General features: G+C 47.3%; 1 long non-coding RNA gene across 1 annotated transcript; it reads left to right on the top strand.

Moving 5' to 3' along the window:
- Positions 1 to 454: 454 nt before the first annotated feature.
- LOC141988517 (uncharacterized) lies at positions 455 to 2,775 on the top strand. The gene is made up of 4 exons (XR_012639764.1): positions 455 to 522; positions 964 to 1,191; positions 1,525 to 1,672; positions 2,063 to 2,775. It is a non-coding gene; the product is annotated as an uncharacterized LOC141988517 (long non-coding RNA).
- The last annotated feature ends 7,457 nt before the right edge of the window (positions 2,776 to 10,232 follow it).

Below are 10,232 nucleotides of genomic sequence, written 5' to 3'. Positions count from 1 at the left end.
GAAGCATCTACTATGACCACCAGGGCCTGCTTCATTTGCTGGTGCCAGATGTGTGCTGAAATTCAGACTTAGCTTGACTGAGGTGACTTCTGCGCTTTCACCAAGGCACCACGCACCAAACTCCTTGGCATTTCAGGCCTCTGGAGACCCTGCCCTGGCCATGGGCAGCCATTGCCAGGAATTTTACCGAATGAAATGGCCACATGATGGAATTGACTCTCATAGATCACCTGACCACGATGGTGCGCTTCATCCTCTTCTGAACATGTACTGTCGATTGAGAGGACAGATCAGTTCTGAATTTGCAAAGGCCAATGAAACCTTTATTTTGCTAAATGTAGATTTCCCACTGATTTCATGTCATGCTACAAATGACCTCTCCAAAATTCCCAGCTATCGAACTGGGTCAACGAATCCATCACATGCAAGAAGAAAGAAGGGAGCCCCTTCAGGACACTAGGAAGGAGTTCAGATACTGTGTGGACTGCTGATGGCAAGAGGGAAGCCATTTGCTGAAGGGAGGTACAAAGTCCCTGGCACTGACCAAATCCCTAAGCTCTGTCCATGGCAGCAGTTCCTGGCCCATCCCCTTTGCTGACCTTCTGATAACATCTTCCTCCCCTGGGTCAAGGGAGCAAACTCTGGGTCCCTTCCCTCACTCTGGTACAATCTGTGCCCAGAGTGTCTGAGTCCCTGGCCGAAAATGGGTCTCTCCTCCCTGTGGGGGGGGGGACTTGTACCCCCATTTTACAGACAGGGAATGAAGGTTGTGAAGTGACCTCTCCAAGGTCACACCGAGCAATGTGGGGGAGAGCTGGGAACTGACTGGGTTCTACAGGAGTGCCCTCCCCACAGGGGCAGCTTCACTTTCTGCCCTTCGTCCTCTCCTTCCCTCTTGGCCCATCTTCAAAGGGGCTCTGAAAGGGAAATGAGCAAAGGTTTCCTCCCCGCTCTGTTTTCCAGGCTCTGGGATCTGCCCATGTCGCCAACAGCAATGCAGCCTGCAGCTGGCCCGGCTTGGGGAGCCATGACCTCATCCTGTGAAATCGAGAAGTACTGGCTCTCAGGGATGCTTAGATGGAAAACCACACACCCCACCCGGAGGTAGGAGCCACCCATTCCCAGGTTGTCCTGAGGAGCCACAATTCCTCCAGGAGCTGGGGAAGGGCACAGTGATCAGTTTGTCAAAAGGTAAGGAAGGATCGTGTAAGAAGAAGGTCTAAGAGAGGAGGAGCATGAGCTACTCTCTGTATTTGGGCGTGGCAGGGCTCAAGAGAAGGGACAGGGGCTGTTAGAGGGCAATGGTGAGGTACAAGGGGTGTCAGAGGTGGGGGCAAGGCCTGAAAAGTTCAGATACATTAGAACAATTGTGCCAGAGAATCAACGGTTGAGGTGACTGAAAGCTCTGAACTAGGGCTGGCCAAAATCATCCTCCTCAGATGGGAACATCCCAAAAGTCTGCAGAAGCTCAGCCTCTGAGGTGAACGTTGTGGCCCCAACCTCTCTCTGCTCTGTACCTCACAGGATTCCCACTGGCTGTTCCAATCCAGGATGAAAACAGTGCCACCAAAGTCTCACAGCACCTGGGCAGTGAAGTGCCACTTAAACCAGCTGTGATGCACAGACCTTGCCCTGGCTGTCTGCCCAGGGCTGAATTTCACCCATTCAGAGTGTAAGGAAATAATTGGCTGAAGGCCTTTTTCTGTTCAGATATGGTTCTAGGGGGAAAGAACAATGGAGATTTTTAACCTATATTGCTCCCGGGACTGGTGCTGCAGTGATGCAGAGAAGTGCTGATTTACTGGATTTTGTTTGGATTTCCCCTCCCCCGCCCCGCTATTAATCTACTCTCTTCCTCTCTTTTAACTGGTATTCTAAGGGCACCCCGTGCTTCATGTGGGTATTCTTGGGTGGGCAGATTGCATCAGACCTGCACCAAAATAAATAATAGTGAATGACATATGCAGACACTAAAGTTCTGTAGCCAAATTCTCAGAAACTTTCCTCTTCAATGTAGAATCAGGATTTTGTTTTTAATTTATTTTTTTAATTTGCTAAGCAGATGCTACCCTGTAATAAGAGGAAACAGAAGCAAAAACTGAAAGAATGTTACTTAAACCAATGAACAGATGCAGAGAGTGGAAACGCAGCAAAGCAAACGAATGGATCCTGTGAATAAATAACCTGGAAGCAAATGGGGGAGAAAACCTCATCCGGGTAATTGTGGTTCTTGGGATAAAGATCAGGTTCCTGGTGCGTAGCCTGGCTGAGATCCTGCCTTTTCCCTGGATCCCAGACCTGGGCTTCACATGTCATTCTCCTTATTTTATTCCGAGGGAAAAGGATCCCCAAAGGAGGTGTGAGGATCTTCGACTCTAATGTCTGCAAGAAGCTTCAGCCACCTTCACAGGTAGAAGTCAACGCCACTAGTGCCCTTTCTGCTCTCCAGGCCGGGTCCCTGCAGCAGGACAGAGACACCCCTTAACTCCCCGAGTCCTGATTTCCTGCCATTCAAGGGGCTGGGGGCTTGCATTGCCCCTACCCCGCCATCAGATACTTTTCCAATGGGAATCTCCCTAGAGCAGGAGAGAAATCTGTTCTTCCCTTAGAACCAGTCTGCTCAGTAAATCAACCCACACTGACCTCATCTTGGCTGCTTTGTTTATCCACGATTAGTGGTATCTTTGGAAATTCCTTCCCATGTGGGGGAGAGAGCTAGAGCGGGGGATACGGGAGCTCCAGCAGATTCCCCTGAAGAACACCACCCTGCCTTTCTCTGGTCAGGGTCGGACTAGCCGTCCATTGCAGAGGTGAAGACCAGATGGGAGCTGCTGGATTGACCTTGATATGCCATGTCCTTGTGTGGATGAAGGACCTACATCTCAGGGATGGCCAGCAGCAGATGTACCATGTGTCCAGGAATAGTCTGAACAACCTACACTGACAGGTAAGTATAGTCATGGCCACATGCAGTGGTAAGCTGGAGCTGGTTCACGCAAACCAGTTGTTACATTTTGAAGCCATTTTAGAACTGGTTGTTAACCCGCTTCCCTGCAGGGGGCGCTGAGGCTTTGATGGGCTCCGGCCGGGAAGTGATGTAATTCCTCCTCCGGCCACCAGGGGCGCTGCGCTGCGGGAGCCATGTGGGCTGCCACCTGGCCCTGGACACGAGCCCTGGGGCTGCTGCTGCTCCCCTGGCCCTGGGGCTCCCGCTGCTGCCTGGTGGGTCCCCGGCTGCTCTGCCGGGCCTGGGCTGCATCCGGCTGCTCTCCCCGTGAGCACCCACCACCCTGCCTGCAGCCATCCCCGTCTCCAGCCACCCCCTGCCGCTCCCCCTGCCTGCACCAGCCCCTGCTGCACCCCCTGCCCACAGCCAGCCCCTGTCTCCGGCCACCCCCGCACCCCCTGCCTGCAGCCAGCCCCTGCTGCACCCCCTGCCCACAGCCAGCTCCTGTCTCCAGCCACCCCCGCTCCCCCTTCCTGCAGCCAGCCCCTGTCTCCAGCCACCCGCTGCTGCTCCCACCCCCACATCCACTGGTGCCCTGCTGTTCCCAGGGCAGTAACCCTGCACACCTGCTTCAATGAGGGGGGCAGGGAGCAGCTGGGACCCACACATGTGCACACCCTAGGGTGACCAGACAGCAAGTGTGAAAAATCAGGACAGGGGGTGGGGGGTAATAGGAGCCGGGGCGGTAATAGGAGCCTATATAAGAAAAAGACCCCAAAATCGGGACTATCCCTATAAAATCAGGACATCTGGTCACCCTAGCACACCCCCAGGGAGTGGCGGGGACCCACACATGTGAAACGGAGCTCATTTCTAGTACAGGCCCATCTTTTTAAAAAAGAACTTTCGGCAGGGTTAATATACATCCGTATTTTCCCAGACAGGTCAGGCTTTTTGGTTCTTAAATCGCCGTCCAGGAGGAATTTTTAAATTTTAAAAATTCCTCCCGGGAATATACAGACATTTGGTAACCCCGTTGGTACAAAAAAATACATACTGGGGCACATCCCTTAAATCAGAACTTCTTATAGGGAACCGGTTGTTAAGATTTTGGCAGCTCATCACTGGCCACATGTAGACACCACAGGAATTGGGGGGGATTGAACCAGGGTCCTTCAGCACAAGCTCCGCTCACTCATTGTCAACCAATCCAGCTCCACCCACTAGACCTCGCCCCCTTCCAGAGTCACAGAATCCAGGAGCCCTAAGTCTCAGATCCATGCCTCACATCACAAGGCCAAACCTCCTCCCATTATGGGTGCTGTAGAAGGGACCATCTGCAGAGACCCCTCTACATTCCCCATCAGAGACCGCAGTCACGGGTGACCAGTGAATGAGCAGAGATCTCCCCTGTGGGAATCCGAGGGGCTGCACATTTGGGGTTTCACAGGGAAGGCGTCTGGCCGCCATTGACAGAGTGACCCTGTGAAGAGATTTTCCATCTCTAACAAAGGGTTTCTGTTCCCCCAGATCTCAGCCGCTCAGCAGAATGCAGGAGAGCCGAGTGCTGATGGGCTAGAGGGGTCACAGGAGTCACCGTGCAGCAGCTGTGGTGTCTGCAGTCAGCATGGGCCAAACCCTGTGCTCCAGGCTGTTTCTCTGGATTGCGAAGGGGAGTTTGGCTTGGGGAATCGGTTGCTGGTGCCTGTGTCCACAACTGGGATGTTTTCAGGAGGCTACTCAATGGTCCATGAAGCGCCATCCAAGCAAGTGGAGAACGGACATTAAAGAGCAAGCCTGGAACCTCCGCGGAGCTGCTGCAGTCAAGCATCCACAGCCAGAAGAGAGACAATGGGAAACGTACTGAGATGGCTGGCCACAGCAGCAGCCGCCATCTCATAAACCTCTGCTCATGCTCTACACAACAGAGGCAGGACAAAGAGCCACACAGTGAGAGCCTGGGTTGCAATGAGCAATACACAGTTTTTCAGTAGATTATGCTGCTCTGACAGTCTACTTCCTGTAATGTGCACATCCAGCCTCCCAGGCTGACCTCAGTGGGACTTAGGTGCTCTGTGCCCAAAGGACAGGGCTGGCCTTACTAGGAGGTGAACTGAGGTGGCCGCCTCAGGTGCCAGACTGTGGGGGGCGCCACTAGGACCCAGAGTGTAGAAAACTGTGTCTGCTGCTGGTGCATGTGGATTCTCTCTGCTCGAGATGCACAGAGAGGGTGGGGTGCTGTGCTGGAGGAAGGAGGGCACAAGAGACATAACAGGCAGGCAGGAGAAAAGGTGAGAGAGAATGACAGAAAGCAGCAGGAGCTGCAGGGAGAGAGAGGAGGAGGAGCCTCTTATGTACCTCTCTAGCATCCCCAGGAGCCTGGACTGATTAACCCCAGCTTCTCAGGGGGCTTCCTGTTTCCTGCTGCTTCCCTGAACCCACGTGAGGAGAACAGGAAGTCAGCTAAGGTAGTAGGAGCCAGTTAGGCCCTTAAGATGCTGATATCTTCCCTCACTCAGGCCCTGCTACCAGCCTGCTTATTTGTCCCCTTCAATTGAGTGTTGGGAGCCACTATAGCTGGCACAGAACAGCAGTCATGAGTGAAAGAAGAAAACGTCCCTCTGAGGCAGCATTCAGAAAAAAAGAAAAGCTTCCTTTGCTGTCTTCATCTAAGCAGGAAGGAGCTCTCCTGAGATACGTAGACACAAATGTTCAGGGGGAGCCTTCCGGCCCCAGTGAGGATGTGAGTGGTGAGGAGATGCCTGATCTTCCAGTTAGTCAGAGTGCAGGTGACCTGGCAGCTACTGCAGCATCCATATCTGCATCTCCAATGGATGGAACCATGCACGTTCCTGAAGAAAAGTGTAGATCAGAGAAGAGTGTGGTGGAGGCGCACAAAACTGCTGCTGCTGAGTTGAATTCCTTGAGTCTAGATGATCCAGGACTGTGGACCCACTTGAGCAGTAGCCTGAGGGACTTCCTTGTACTGCATGGGCCACAGCAAGTGAAAAACTTCATGTTCCCCAAAGACAATGAAAATAGTAGTTCCCATCCAACACATTACTGGCATGAAATCCCCAATGGTGAGAAAGTGGAGAGGCCACGGCTTATGTATTCAAAAATCGAGAATACTGCATTCTAATGTTCCAGCCTCTTTGGGCTCTACAGAAACAAAGGACTGGAAAAATCTGGCTAGAAATCTGGCATGCCATGAGAAGGCAGCAAATCACCAGAGAGCATTCCATAGGTGGAAAGAGCTTGAGATGAGACTAAGGTTAAAGGCCACCATAGATGATCAGCATCAAGAGAAGATTGAATCAGAGTCTCTCTCCTGGCAAAATGTTCGGAAAAGGCTCCTTGCCATTGTGAGAATGCTTGCTACCCAAAACCTAGCACTGCCTGGCATTTCAGATCAGCTGTATGTGCCAAACAATGGAAACTTCCTTAAAATTGTGGCACTGATGGCTGAGTTTGGTGCTGTACTCCAGGAGCTTCTAAGAAGTGTCATCACCCAAGAAGTGTACACACACTACTACCTTGGAAAACCATTCAAAATGAGATCATTCAGTTACTGGCAACAAAAGTCAAATGGATGATTGTGGGAGATCTTAAGTCAGCAAGATATTACCCTGTTATTCTGGACTGCACACCTGACATCAGCCATACGGAACACATGCCTTTAATGGCGAGTGTTGTCTGCAGGCCACAGAATCTCTCCCACCCACTCCTGCAATAAACCTCTCACCTGCGTCTGAGCAATTGAAGTCCTCAAATCATGGTTTAAAGACTTCAAGGTGCAGAGAATCCTCCAGCAAGTGACCCGTGCCCTATGCTGCAGAGGAAGGCAAAAGAACCCCAGGGCTTCTGCCAATCTGCCCTGGGGGAAAATTCCTTCCTGACCCCAAATATGACAATCAGCTGAACCCTGAGCATGTGGGCAAGATTCACCAGCCAGATACTACAGAGAATTCTTTTCTGGGTAACTCAGATCCCATCCCATCCAACATCCCGTCCCAGGCCACTAAGCCCCATCTACCACAAATAGTCAAAGATCAATTAATTGCCAAAATCATCTTAACCCATCATACCATCTCCTCCACAAATTTATCAAGCTTAATCTTGAAACCAGCTAGGTCTTTTGCCCCCACTGCTTCCCTTGGAAGGCTGTTACAGAATTTCACTCCTCTGATGGTTAGAAACCTTCGTCTAATTTCAAGTCTAAACTTCCTGTGGAAGTAACAAAAAAGGGATTTAAGTGCAGCCATCTTAGTTCTGTTGAAAAGAAAGCAAAAGTCAGGCTAACTCTAATGCAAAACTTATAAAGGCAAAACTGGTAAGCGTTTAAAAATTGCAAAGCAAAGCTCGTTTTAACCTTGCCTTACAATAACAATAAAATGTAATTGTTTAACATTTTTTTGCTACAAATAAAACATAAAAAAGTATAAACAAAACAAAGCTTTATTATTACATAAATAATAAAAAGCTATAAATACTTGCCTTACATTTTTTATACTTTAAAAATTTGCATAAGGACACTCTGTCCAAACGGACGTCTTCCTTCTTGCAATTGCCTAAAAATAAAACTGTCTCTAACTTGTTGCATCCAAACTAAAAGTAAGAACTTGTTTTCTTCCACAATTTGGTGCCGTGACTCGGATAACGATGCCCGGCTAAAACAGCAGCAACTACTACAAACCGTTCCCCTTCAAAGCCCAAAGCGCCAAACAAAAGGTAAAAAAACCTTTAAAAATCGATACTGGGGTATCAAAAAAAAAAAAGAAAAACCCTCACCATGGGGCTGTCTGTCCCTTTGGGCTCACGCCATGCAAACTTATTTATTATGCAACAAGGCCAAATGCAAAGTGGTGCTGAAAAACTTTTTTCCGCACCCCCAATCTGAGGTTGAGGTCAAACCTAATCAACGCTAAAAATTTTTGCTGCCTCAATAAGGGTGTATTATGTCCAAACATAAAACATTAAGGTTATAGTTTAAAAAAATGCATCTAAATATAAAAGTAAATAAAATAAAAGTAAATAATAAATGTGTAAAAAGTAAATGCTGCTATTGAGGTCTGGGACTTAAGCTAACTTCAAGCACACCAGGGCCCTCACTCTCTAAGTAAAGAAAGTTCTAAACATAAGGGGGGAGGGGTCAGCCAAACCTCATGACCCAGCAAACAGTGCAAAAAAGTAAAAGCCTTTCCTACTTATAAGCTGCTACCCTGCAAACCCTTTCCCTAAAGTATGTAAAAATCTTTTAAGCAGCTAACACAGCAAACAAAATAAACTGGGGAAACTATTTTATAAGCCGCTAAGCGAACAAAATACTCCCTTGTATCATTAACATTTTTACATAATAATTCCTCTAAACAATTCCCACTAAAAGGTACCTTCAATTTAAATAAAATCATACACCTCAAAAAAAAAGCTACAAAAACCTCCATAAGTCTCAAGTGCAAAAGCTAAAAAACTCCCCCGCAAATTAAAAACTCAAGTACAAAATTTAAAAACTAAATGTAATGCAACCAAATGCTTCCCTACCCAAACTATATTGTTCACCCTCTCAGCTCTTCCATATCCCCAATTAGTTAAAGCTAAATGCAAAAAAAAAAAAGGGGGGGGGCGGGGGAAGCGTTAATTTAAAAAGTCAGTTTGGCCTAAAAATAAAAAAAGCTGCCCTGCACTCAAAAGTCAAAAAACAGAGACCAGGCCAAGCAGAAAGAAACTGCTTTCAGCCCCAGCTGGCTGTAAAAAAAAATATAAACACACATAAAACAAAAAGCAAATAAGTTGCAAAACTAAAATTACATTTGCAAAGATTGGCTGCCCGGTAAAACCCAACAGTCTGCCTTTGCATCCTTAAAGCCAGAATGGTTTGAAAACACTAAAAAGGCCACAAACAGCCGGCCTAAACTAAAATACCAAGCAAAGATCCCTAAAAGGAACGCCCCAAAAAAACCAGGGCATAAAAATCCCTCCCAAAAGGAAAAGCAAGTTAAAAAATTTTGCAGCGTACCTCTAAACAATCTATACACAAAACAACCTACCATCCACCTCTCTCTCTCTCTCTCCTACCCCCGGGGCTGGCCAGCCCGGGCAGCGTGTGCACATGTATAAAAGTGGGTCAAGGTTTAAGTATTAACGTTTTTTCTTCCTTTAAGTAGTGTAAAAGCAGTTCCTACACTCACTGTGTTAGTTTATTGATAAAGATTTAAAATTCAGTCACATGGTGTGTGCTCTTCATCTCAGCCCCTGCGATCCTGTGGTCTGAGCCTAATTAACTAAGGCACAGGCAAATTGGTAACAAAAAATCTGAGACAGTTTAAGAAAAAATTGCAAAGGGGAAAAAGCCCTGAACAGTGCACACCATCTATCTGTTTTATCCTTGTTATTTTACGTTTGCTTTGTTTGGCACTGTTGGTATTATTGGTTAAAAATTGCATAATTAAAAATAAGCCCCACTCTCCTTTGTAGTATGCCTAAAACCAAAAAACGGTTTAGCATTCCTCTCCCCACCCCAGGCTGCAAACAAAGGGTGCAGGGGGGTCTACCCCAAGTCATAGCAAAACTAAGCAATAAAAAAAAATTTAAAAAATATGTGTACCCAACAGCTCAAAAAAATGAAGCAACTAAAAGCATAAATCACTATCCAAGCAGCAACTCAAACCTCCGCCCAAAACAAGTTGCAAGCCTTAAAACAAAACTTCCAGACAAAAAAAGCGGAATGCACATGCCTGAAAGCCCTGGCTAAGCAAGTACCAGCCCTTCAGGAACATGTGAAAATGTAACCATGTGTGCTCAGCATATGCCGCCATGGCTGTGTGCCTGCCGTAAAAAACATGAAACAGTGACAACGCCAATTGGCCATGCGTTCTGCCCAGGTGGCCAGCCTCGCACGCTACCACCCGGGTAGCCCTTGGAAATAAAAATGTTTCCAAAAAAATAACCCAAAGGGGTGGGGGCTAGTTAAAAAGCCCACCCTTCTTGCTAAAGTGGTAATAAAACAAGGCTTGTACCCATAAAAAGGAACGGTTCAGCAAAAAAAGCAAAATCGGGCCCAAGCAAGCAACACACATTTTTTTTTTTAAAAGTTAAAAACTTTAAAAGAAGAGCTATTTACAAGCATCAAAAATTTAAATCCCTAAAACAATTAATTAACTTAGATTTTACTGTTTTAAGTGTCATTTTAAAAAATAAGTAATTTAAAAAAACTAAAGTTAACTCTATAATTGCTAAAAAAATTAAGCAGTTAAATTTTACAAAATGCTGGGAAAAAAAAGAAATT

Source organism: Natator depressus, chromosome 6 (genome assembly GCF_965152275.1).
Source record: "Natator depressus isolate rNatDep1 chromosome 6, rNatDep2.hap1, whole genome shotgun sequence".
Lineage (NCBI taxonomy): Eukaryota > Metazoa > Chordata > Testudines > Cheloniidae > Natator > Natator depressus.
This window is presented reverse-complemented; position numbering and strand designations above follow the sequence as displayed.